The sequence below is a fragment of the Harpia harpyja genome, chromosome 1, assembly GCF_026419915.1.
Source record: "Harpia harpyja isolate bHarHar1 chromosome 1, bHarHar1 primary haplotype, whole genome shotgun sequence".
NCBI lineage: Eukaryota > Metazoa > Chordata > Aves > Accipitriformes > Accipitridae > Harpia > Harpia harpyja.
Window position 1 is genome coordinate 102,365,173 of NC_068940.1, and position 10,187 is coordinate 102,375,359.

The window sequence follows — 10,187 nt, forward strand, 5'->3', positions numbered from 1 at the left end:
GAGCATGGATGTCCATGGCCACCTCAGTAACCTCCACAGCTATCCCCAGAAAGAGTAAACCAGACGTGGCTATGCAGAAACAACCCCTAGGGATTGTGGAGGTTGAAAAGTAATGAGTGTGGACATACTGAAGACTCTCTGAGCAAGGACGGACTTAAATGTGCTCAAGCATTTTAATATAATCCAGCTTCAAATGGCATATCGGAGAGCTGCTAGAAAGGGGGTGTGAAGGAGATGATTAATGAGAGCTTGGAAAAAGATCCGGATAGATTTCTTTTGAACTATGCCTCAAATTACAATGGATGTGAGCCTGGCCTAGCTGTTGATGAGCAGGAAGATAACACTCATTTGGCCTTAATCTATCCCATCCTGGGAGAAGAAATAAAGCTAGGCTCTTAAATACAAACCACTCGCTTTCACGCAGAGGATGAGCACTATGTAAAGACCATCCACATAAAAATGCCAGTAGTTGACAGTCTACATTATCTCTGGGTATTGCCTCAAAGTAATTGGACTCTTTCTATTTAAGTGGTAGCTGAGTCTTAAGATCATATCAGGACAGTGTGGCTACTGGATGATGTTTAAATATTGGAGCTTGGGCCCCTCTTGTGTGAAGGAGCCAAGGCCAGGAGGTATGTGTGTGCGCTGCGGGCCCAAGGTAGAGGCACGTTTTCAATTCCTTGGCTAGACAAGGGGGATACCTCTGCCATGTGAAGGAGAGGACGCGAGTGCTATGGAGAACAAGTATGAAATAGGTGACATACTTATTTTTAACATAATGCATATAAGCTCTAGTTAACAATCTTGGTTGTTAATGCAATGGAGGGATAGAATAAAGACATCACTGAAGTGTTAATGTCTTATCTGGGGCATTATGGGATGCAACACCCTCGTTTTCTGTTTCCTGCAGCTCTGTGGTAAGTAAGGCAGCAGGTTCCCACTTGCAGTGCTGTGAGCAGAGTATTCGGTTTTCTTCAACAAAACAGTCTCTTTGCTCAAGGAATTGTTTTTTTCCCCACCTTGGTTGAAGCTCTGAGGAGTCTGATCCTTCTTGGGTAAACTGGTTCCTTGGATTTATGAAGTTATTTCCTTTTACTCCCTTTTCTTTGTTTCAAGGAGAGCAAATGAGAAAGGCTGGCCCAAAAGCTGGGCTAGTCTGGAAGACTTTTATCTGGTCCCTGGAGGCACATCAGTCAGTGCAGTAGCCCTGGGGAAATGTTTGTGATTGCGTGGATGCCAGATACATGCCATAACCTGATCAGCCCTGGTTTTGAGCCTGCAAGCACTCTTGGGGGAAGATACAAGGACCCATGCAGGGAAGCTGAGCAAATCTGCTGATGGAGATGGGGAGCTAAGTGGAGTCTTCTTTTCCTTCCATCCCCATGTCCACACCAGCTCCTACCACTGGGCAGAGAGGTCAGGAAGAAGACCATGCAATGGCAGAGCTCAACAGCAAACTCACATTGAGCTGGTTTGTGTTTTCAGTAGCAATAAAGAAACCCCCAGCCCGGCTAGTTGTTCAGCTGCGAGCGTGCAGCAAGGTGCGTGCTTGTGTGCGTGCCGGGGCAGCGCGGGACCACAGCTGCTTTTTAAAATTGAGTGCAAAAGAGCGTGGTTTGTCTTAGCAGCTGCTTTTTGGAGTTGTCTCTGGCTGTCATTTTTGGGGAGGGGGGGGCAGGGAAATTGGTTTGGGTGGCAGATGGTGTTAAACAGGAAGGGAGGCAGTGTTTGTTTGCAAACACTGTGAGGTGTCATTCCATTATTGCCCGGCTCTCTTGACAAAAATCAGTGTGGGAGCTTTCTGCCAGCTACCGCAGCCCCGCAACGCTGTGCGGCAGATGAATCAACGCCAACCAGAGAGTAGGTCTGTGCCCCAAAAGTCCTTCCTGGGAGTGCGACGAGCAGGAGAAAGTGTGGCAGAGATTCACTGCCAGGCACGAACAAGGACGACGGTGCCCCGTATTTCAAGGCTAGCACGGGGCACTGGTGGCATGCCTTCAGCCAGCCTGCATCTATAGCTGCTTGTTTCTCCCCCTCACCGTCCTCAGAGATGGAGTGATATCTGCAGGGAGACAGAAATGCCGCCCGCCAACGTGCTGGGAGGCGGCGAGCTTGTGTCTTGCTGCGCTCACGTGGCAGGTTTCAAGGGGTTTGGGACCAGCGCTCAGCTCCTGCATTTCGCCCCATCCCGTTATAGGGAGCAGGGCTGTGGGTGGATGTCACAGCCCTTCAGTGGTGGCACAAAAGGGGCAGTGCTCATGTCTGCAGCCGTGGCAGGTCCCCACCAGGAGGGAGCCCTGCTGCGGATGCTGGTAGAGACCCTGCCTGCATGGGGAGCATCCTGCACCCTTAGCGCCCACCTGGGCATGCAACTGCTAAAGCCTCTGCACCCTTTGCACACAAGGTATAGCTATTGACAGCTCCTACAGACCAAGGCTGGAGTCTCAGGAGTTTGACATGTTTAGGAAAGTCAGCTTTGCCGTGATCACAAGTTTACTGACGGTGGGGTGGGGAAGGATGCTAGGGGTTTTAGCCTCCCCTATAAACCCCTGGCTGGCAGTTCTCCTGGCGCAGAGTCGGTGGGTTTTGAGTCGCCATCCCTGGTGCCAGATGTGGGCAGTACAAGAGACCCAGCATTGCTCTGCTGAGCCTGGGGCAGTTAGCATCTGCCTGCCGGCAGCCCGATGGCATGGTGGGTGCTGGGGGGTTAACGCCCCACTAAGCCTGGGGCTGCAGCCAAGTCTGCCTCCACAGGGACTGAGTGGGTTAACGACTAAAGAAGAGATGGCAGATTTTATGAGCATCCTCCTAAGACACCACAGACCCTCCTCTTTTTTTTTTTCTTTTTTTTTCTGAAAACATGGTGTTTTAGAACATTGCTGCTTGTGCTTCTCCTTTCTTCTCCTGCCGAGAGAGCCAGGATTGATGACTCAGAAATTGCTAAAAACATCACGCTCACCACTGCCACAATCAGGAGACTGGCTTAAAAATCATGAGATTTCTACCAAACAGAAATCAATTCTTTTCCCTTGTCCTCTGGTGTTTTTGACTGGGAGGTCATTCCTCAGTCCTCAGCTCTGAAGAATGCATTATTTTGGTTGTTTTTTAATGGAAAATGGGTTTCCCATCTTGTCTCCAGAAAGGGGGGCTTGAGCACAGTACCAAATCTTGTGCCTCTCCCATGGAAAACATGAGCACTGCCCACATCCAAGTGTAGGAAATACCAGGAAGGACGAATGCAAACACCCAACTCTGCACCATTAGCTCTTATATGAATATTAATGACCAAAGCACCACTGCAGTGAGTCAAGATCCAGGGAGCCAGCTTGTCTCCAGATCCCGTGACCACTTGCCAACAGGAAAAATGAGTGAACTTTCACTGGCTGTTTTTCAGGGCTGGATATTGTACTTTAACGAACAATCAGAAAGCAACTAGCTGGAAAATAACTGGACCTTTAACAGCCTTGGTGCTTAATTTACCATGTACTTTTTCTTATGTTCTCCCTCTCATTGCTGATATTATATCAGCATGGCTGCCTCTCTGACACCAGTTTTATTCAAATATTGCTGTTTCATCTCGCCTCTGCTCCTCACCCTGCTTCCCTGGGCTATTTCACCGGGTCTGCCTCACCTGTCAGAGCAGCCCATCACTGCCTCCTCAATCACAGCCCATTAGAAAAGGCTGCACGCCAGACACCTCCATCTCTGTGCTTACGCCACGGTGCAAACACCAGCTCCTCCATCGGATTTGGGGCTCCTTACAACGCTGCCGAGTCCACCCTGCCTCGGTGGAGGGGGCCATGCATGGTGGCTGTTCAGATGGAGTCATTTAAATTTGTGATTTATGTGTTCTTCACACTTTAATTGCATCGAGGAATCTCTCACTCTGGCAGTGTCTAATCTCTCGACATTTCACATGCTCTGCCTGCACGGTGTCAGAAGATGAATAGCCCATTCATATGGGGAGTGCTTCACGTCCAGATATGCTGACTTACAATGCTGATAGACTGGAGCAAGAGATGAAGGATAGCAGCAGGGACTGGGTAACTTGTTTTGCCTACCAAACCTCATTGGTTCAAAAATAAAATGCACTCCGTGTTTATCTGTAAATGATGGCATTTTTACTCGCATGGCTTTTTCCTTGCATCTTCCAGCAGATCTTCTCCCTATTTGCTAGTTTCTAAAAGAGCCGCAAAGCATATCTTTGCCTTTAGGGTTTGCAGGGTGGTGCTCCCAGAGCCAGCTTTGACAGAACAGGCTATTGAGGAAACCCGAAAGCTCTCTTTAGTATATGTATGTGAGTATTGTTACTATTTGGCTCTGAATCTGTCACCTGAAATGCCTGAGATTTTCTTAATGGTGCATGCACATTTTGCTGGCTTCTTTCCTCTGCTCTCCTTAAAATACGTTTGTTCTTGAATACTGTAGGGCTGAGGTCCTAGATTTATTTTTTTGGCATTGTAACAAATAGAAAGACACCATACCATCAGACAGAGTGGGAGGAAAGAGGTAACTTTATCCTCATCTGAGGAGCTAACAGATTAAATAATTTGCCCAAGCTTATACAGAATGTTTGTATCATCAGATCAGGGAACTGAAACCAGGTCTTTTTTCAGAGTTTTGATCACAGGACAAGTTTTATCATCCTGATCTGCTATATTTTGACACTGAAATATATTACTTACCTCTAGAACAGGTAAAACTTCCTTACAAAGAATATTTGTAAGGAACGTGTCCCCATCCAGTCAGCAGATCCATTGTGGATGACTCCCAGTTTTCTTCTGTAATTTGTGTATTTGCACTGAAGAGTTTAGAATAAACGAAGTTCATCTGTATTGAGATGTGATACAGCACTGGCAAGAACAGTCATATCAGACGAGTTTAAGTTAATAAATAGATAAATAGAAGTACAAATCAGAAGCTGGCTGGTCTGAAATCCACCATATTATAACATATTATAAATCAACAAATGTGAAGGTTCAGCTGAGGAAGGAGTAGGAAGGAATGTGTCTCTTTCAATGAAATCGTAATGTCCTGTTTATTCCAACCACCCAAATGATAGCTCATAAATCTTATTTGATTGCCTAATAAATGCTAAGTTACTTGTACAAAAGAGGAGCAGCTCTGGCAGAGTTTGAGGCTTAGCCTAGAGCAGTCCCCAGCCTGGCTGGGACTGGTTAAAAGAGTCTCCTGCACAACTACTCCTTGGTGGTTGTCTCTCTCCATAATTTTCAGTCTGGAGGCTTTCTGTCATGCTCATATGAAAATTTTTGGAGTTTTGGAAACATTCCTGAGAGAGGAAAATCAGTTTTGGCCCACATCTATTCTTGTAGTCTGAGGTCGGGAAACAGCACAGCAATGGGATCAGAAGGAAGGGTCTTGCATTTTAATTGCAGTCCTGTGAAGCACTTACTTATAGCATGAAAAAGTGATGTAATTACATATGTTTGAGCAGTCATGTAAGTGAAAGGCAGGAAAAGAGGCCTGTCTTGCCATAACCCAGGTGTGGACCAGGGGAGGATGGGTGTATTCAGCTGTCAGAGATGCAAAGGACTCTTCACTCTAACCCACTGGCTGCAATTATGCTCCCAAAGTTCATTTGCTGGGTTGAAGTTTCCTGGACATATCTCTCTGCCACTACATGAACTTTCCTGGAAATGTTGACCAAATATAGCTTAAATGATATCTTTTTCTTCTTCTGAGAACATATGAAGATATGAAAATCTGGATTTTTTTTTTTTTTTTTAATTTTAACATGGAAGTCACAGTTGGAAGTGTTGGCCTGTGTTTGAATAGACCAGCAAATAACTGCCTTTAAAAGGGAGGATGGGGCTTGGAAATGGATCTAACAGTAAGATTGCTTGTTTATCATTGCAACGAGTAACATGATGAGATGTGTCTACTTTAATTTCCACTAATTTGGCAAGTTACTGGAGTAACTCTAGGTCCAGATTTTCGGAAGATCTTGGAGGCTTTTGAGTGTGTCTGAAAATCTGGCTCTTATTTTAGGTGTCTAAATGGGAATCAAACACTTGTAAAATAATCTAGCCCAGTTGTGGGTGCTGAGCACTTAGAAATCTGGCCTTCAGTTCTCGAGAAAATCTGGCTGCTAACATGTTTTAAGACTGAAAAAAGCATGGCTAGAACACCAAGCCAAAGGAAACAATTTGTCTTGTAATGACAGGGTTGAGAGGTAGATGATATTCTTTTAAATAAGTACAGTACCTAGGTCTGGATGATCTCTGCTTCCAACTAGATGAGGATATAAAGACACTGGTAATGAGATTCATTACAGCAGCTTTCTAATCTCTTTCGTTACAAAATACATTACATTTGGAATTTAACTGTGTGTGCAGCACACCAGGTGGCCAAGCTGCTTTTACTGGGAGAAAATAAAGAAGCTGAAATGCACTGCTATATAGTGCTCTTAATGCCTAATAATGTCATAGAGGAAGAAGTATGTTCTTGCTCTCTGTTGCTGATGACTGCCGAGCGAAGCACATGTTATACAAAGTCACATATGCTGGAGAATAACGCTGCTGCGGGAGCCCTTAGCTCACTGGTATGTGACACTGCAATGTGATTAGGAAAGAAATTACATACTGGCAAAGAGCTTTCCCCCATTTTGGGAGTGAGAGAGAAGAATTACCCCCTTGGAAATGTTATATCTGAGTGAATTTACTTTTCCACGGGCTGATATTCTTCTAAGGAAGAAGGATGTTCTAGCTGTTGCTCAGCAAAAAGGACATTTTTTTACTTTATTGGCCCGAAGTGGTCACAGGGTTGTGGACCAAATTCCACCTTGGGTGACGGAGGAGGATTTCACCAGTTTCAGGGGAATTTGAGTCTGAGGTTTGTGTTGCGCTGAATTTGAATATGGAGACTTAAAAATAGGGCTTCTAGTTCACATCCCAGTCTCTGAGGTGTTCTTGCTAACGGTGGAGGTGTGTTGACATGGCAACTCCCTAAATCTAGCCCTGAATGCTGTAAGCTTAGCTCCTGGCCCACCAGGACTCGAAACTCTTCTGAATGAAAGACTAAGTCAAGGCTTTCCATCCACTGAGGGTGACACTTTATCATATAGGTGAAGTTGGCCTTTGTGGGTTTTTCTCCTAATCTCATAAAAGCCCTCAGAAATTTTGCATTTTAATTTAATAAGAACAGAGCTGCGCTGCTCACCTGTAGTATTTGGTCATAATAAAACTGTGGCTAACACCATTTCTCCCGCCCCGGTACCTGAGCTTTCTGTGATGCAGAATTACTTTACCTTTTTCTTTTCCCCCTCTTCTTCTTTTTGGTGCTGAGCAGAAGTTCCTTCTAGTATTGGTAGGAAGCCGTGGACGGGCTGTAAAGCACAGTGCAAGTATTGAATGCTCTTCCCAGCTGTTTGTTGAGGATCAGATTTGCTCTTTGTCATGGGCTGGGATCCAGTTGCAGGACAGATGCTTTACAGTTTTGTTTATTGGATTTGCTACACAAAGAGTTGTGCTCCACATTGACAGGGAGCAGGTGGCTTGTAGAAAGAAAAAAACCCCACACACCATGTTTTTGTATTTTTTTGATGGTTTACAGATTCTTGTCACATACTGATTGCAGCTGGATGTGCAAAAAGGCAGGGCTGGAGGTATCCATGCAGGCTGCCATCCTGTATCGCTCAGATGCAAACACTGATGCACCAGGACTTGTGTTTTCTCCAGAGCTTGGGGATGCTCACACCATGGCCCATGGGCGAGCTTGGCCAGCTCATAACCTCCTTTCCCATACCCTTCTTCCATGACTTCTTACTCCTCTTAATGCTGTGGACCATGTGGGTGTCTCTGGCAGTCTACCATGTTAGGTCCCAGAAACCCTGGAGAACCCCTGAGGAGTGACCAAAATGCACCCAAGCCTCACTATGTAGCACCTACATACACACGTGTGGCAGGTAGTGTGGCAGGTCTGCTTCCACCCCTTGTCACGTACAGGACTCCTGCCTGTCATTGCATGGAGGGAACTATCATTTTGGTGACAGTTATGTTGGATGTCTCCTTCACTGTCTTCACTGATGTCGGGGATGTTGCTTAGAATGGAACGAGAAATGAAGTTATCAAAATATGTAGGTAAATGGAGCATTGATTCACTTGAAAAGACAGCAGGAAACTGAATAGACCACTAAAGCCTGACTTTTGGTTTTGGCCCCAAATAGAGATAAGCAGTAGCTGTGCTCCCTTCATGACCTTCTGTTTCCTCCATCATGTGACCAGACATGAGCCCTTGTGCGGCCAAAATTTAGGTGTCTCCCAATCCTTGCTGGATCTCTGAGCATAACAGTCAGATAAAGGTACGTGCAAGAAGTTCCCCTTATGGGACTGAGGGATACCTATGCGAGGTCCATGTGAAACCCCACATCCCTGGGGACTCCAAAGGAAAAAGTAACAGCAGCAAAAAATAGACTAGTTTGGGTAGCGATCCATGGAATGCCTTCACCACATAATTTTAAGGCAAAATCCGGGGGGGGATATGGAGGGCTGTTAAAAACTAACCATATAAAAGACTGAGGAGTCATTGCTATCAGGACATTTCCATGTCTGTGTGATTTCTCCATGCTATGTTGGTTGTGCAGAGAACAACTGGTGATCTCTCAGGGATTTTTTCAAGCACTGCTAGCCAGTTATACAGAAATGCTTGGACAGTGGGACCAGCATTCAGACCCTAACTCATAAACAGAAGTTGAAAAACCACACTACCATGTAGTACGACTGCCATTCTGGTGTGCTTAGCCATGCAATTATTTCTGCATATCAAAGCATGGATAAGAGCACTTTCACTCATGTGTTTGTGCAGCAAGCACTGGTGAAGCCATGTGAAAATCTCCATGCCCTGTTCTCAGCCTGCAGTTGAAGGGTAGATGAGGATGAGGATGACACACGTGGTCCTGGCAGCATGAAGAGCAGATGAGGAGCCAGGATCCTTTTATTCATAGCTGCGATGATCAGTGTGTGAGCAACCCTGATGTCAGCATAGGTTTGTATAAACCAGTCAAGTTAATTAAGTGTGAATAGGTGCGGATTTGGGAAAGCTCAGCCTCTATTAGTGGCAAAATCACAAACAGGAAAAGGAGCTGACTTTGTGAGACTGCTCCCAGCCAGCAGGTTGCCTGGCTCTGGGCATGACTGAAGAGCTTCTGTGGAAATTTAGGAACTAAGGAGACAAATTGTTTTACTTTAATACACAGGGAGGTTAACAGGCGCCCACTGGAACCCTTTTAATTGGCAAGTAGCCCCACAGAGGCTGGGACATGTTAAAATAATCATCCTGGTAACCCAAAGCACAACTAGGCTGAAAGTGTACACATCTATCTTGTGAATTCCTTAAATAATAAACACTGGACAAAGTTCAATAAACAACCAGATCAAATCTTGCTGAGGAGGGACTAGGAAAGCAGCTAGACAGAAGTGTCTTTTGGGCAATTCTCTGCAAAGAGGAGAAAATCAGAGACGCAGGCTGGAACAGATATCTGCTCTGGAAGGATTTACTGGCAATGTGAGGTGAAGTGTTTTGGGCAGGGCAGGTGCCTTTTATTCATGTTCTGAAGCAGGAGTTAGAAAACTTTTCCAAGGGCTGAATCAGCCTTTCGGACTCGTTTGGTGGACCAGAAATTAACGTCAGTCCATAATAATGCCAAAAAACAATGTGTCCATGAGCTGTATGAAATGGAATTGCGGCTTGTGGAAGGGCTACGAGTTCCCCATTCACACGTCTAAAGTACGTGGGATTCAGTGCAACAAATCTCTTTTCTACAGCCTTCCTCACTATCTATTACTTCTCTTTGTTGGGGAAAAGTTTAGTGTCCCTAAATCACCATCAACTCAAAGTATACCCTCCCTGAAGCATCATTATAGTTCCTTGCTAATGAAAGTACCTTTCTAAACTCCTGGCATGAAGCTACCATGTGATGCCTTCAAGAAACCCCATAGCTGGGATGACTGGACCAGTCAGCTTGGTCCCAGCTGAGTGGTAGGGATTAGATGCTGTGGCAGGATGAACCCAAGCAGAGGCAGCTTGAGGGTACCCACAGGAAGCAGCTGTAACCCATCCCATCCCTGTCCCCTGGTGAATCCCAGTCCAGACCTGGTGGATAAGGTTTATGGTGTGGTATGTAGTGCTGGGAGGAGGTAGGCTGTGGTGTTGTGCAGTTGGGTGTATGG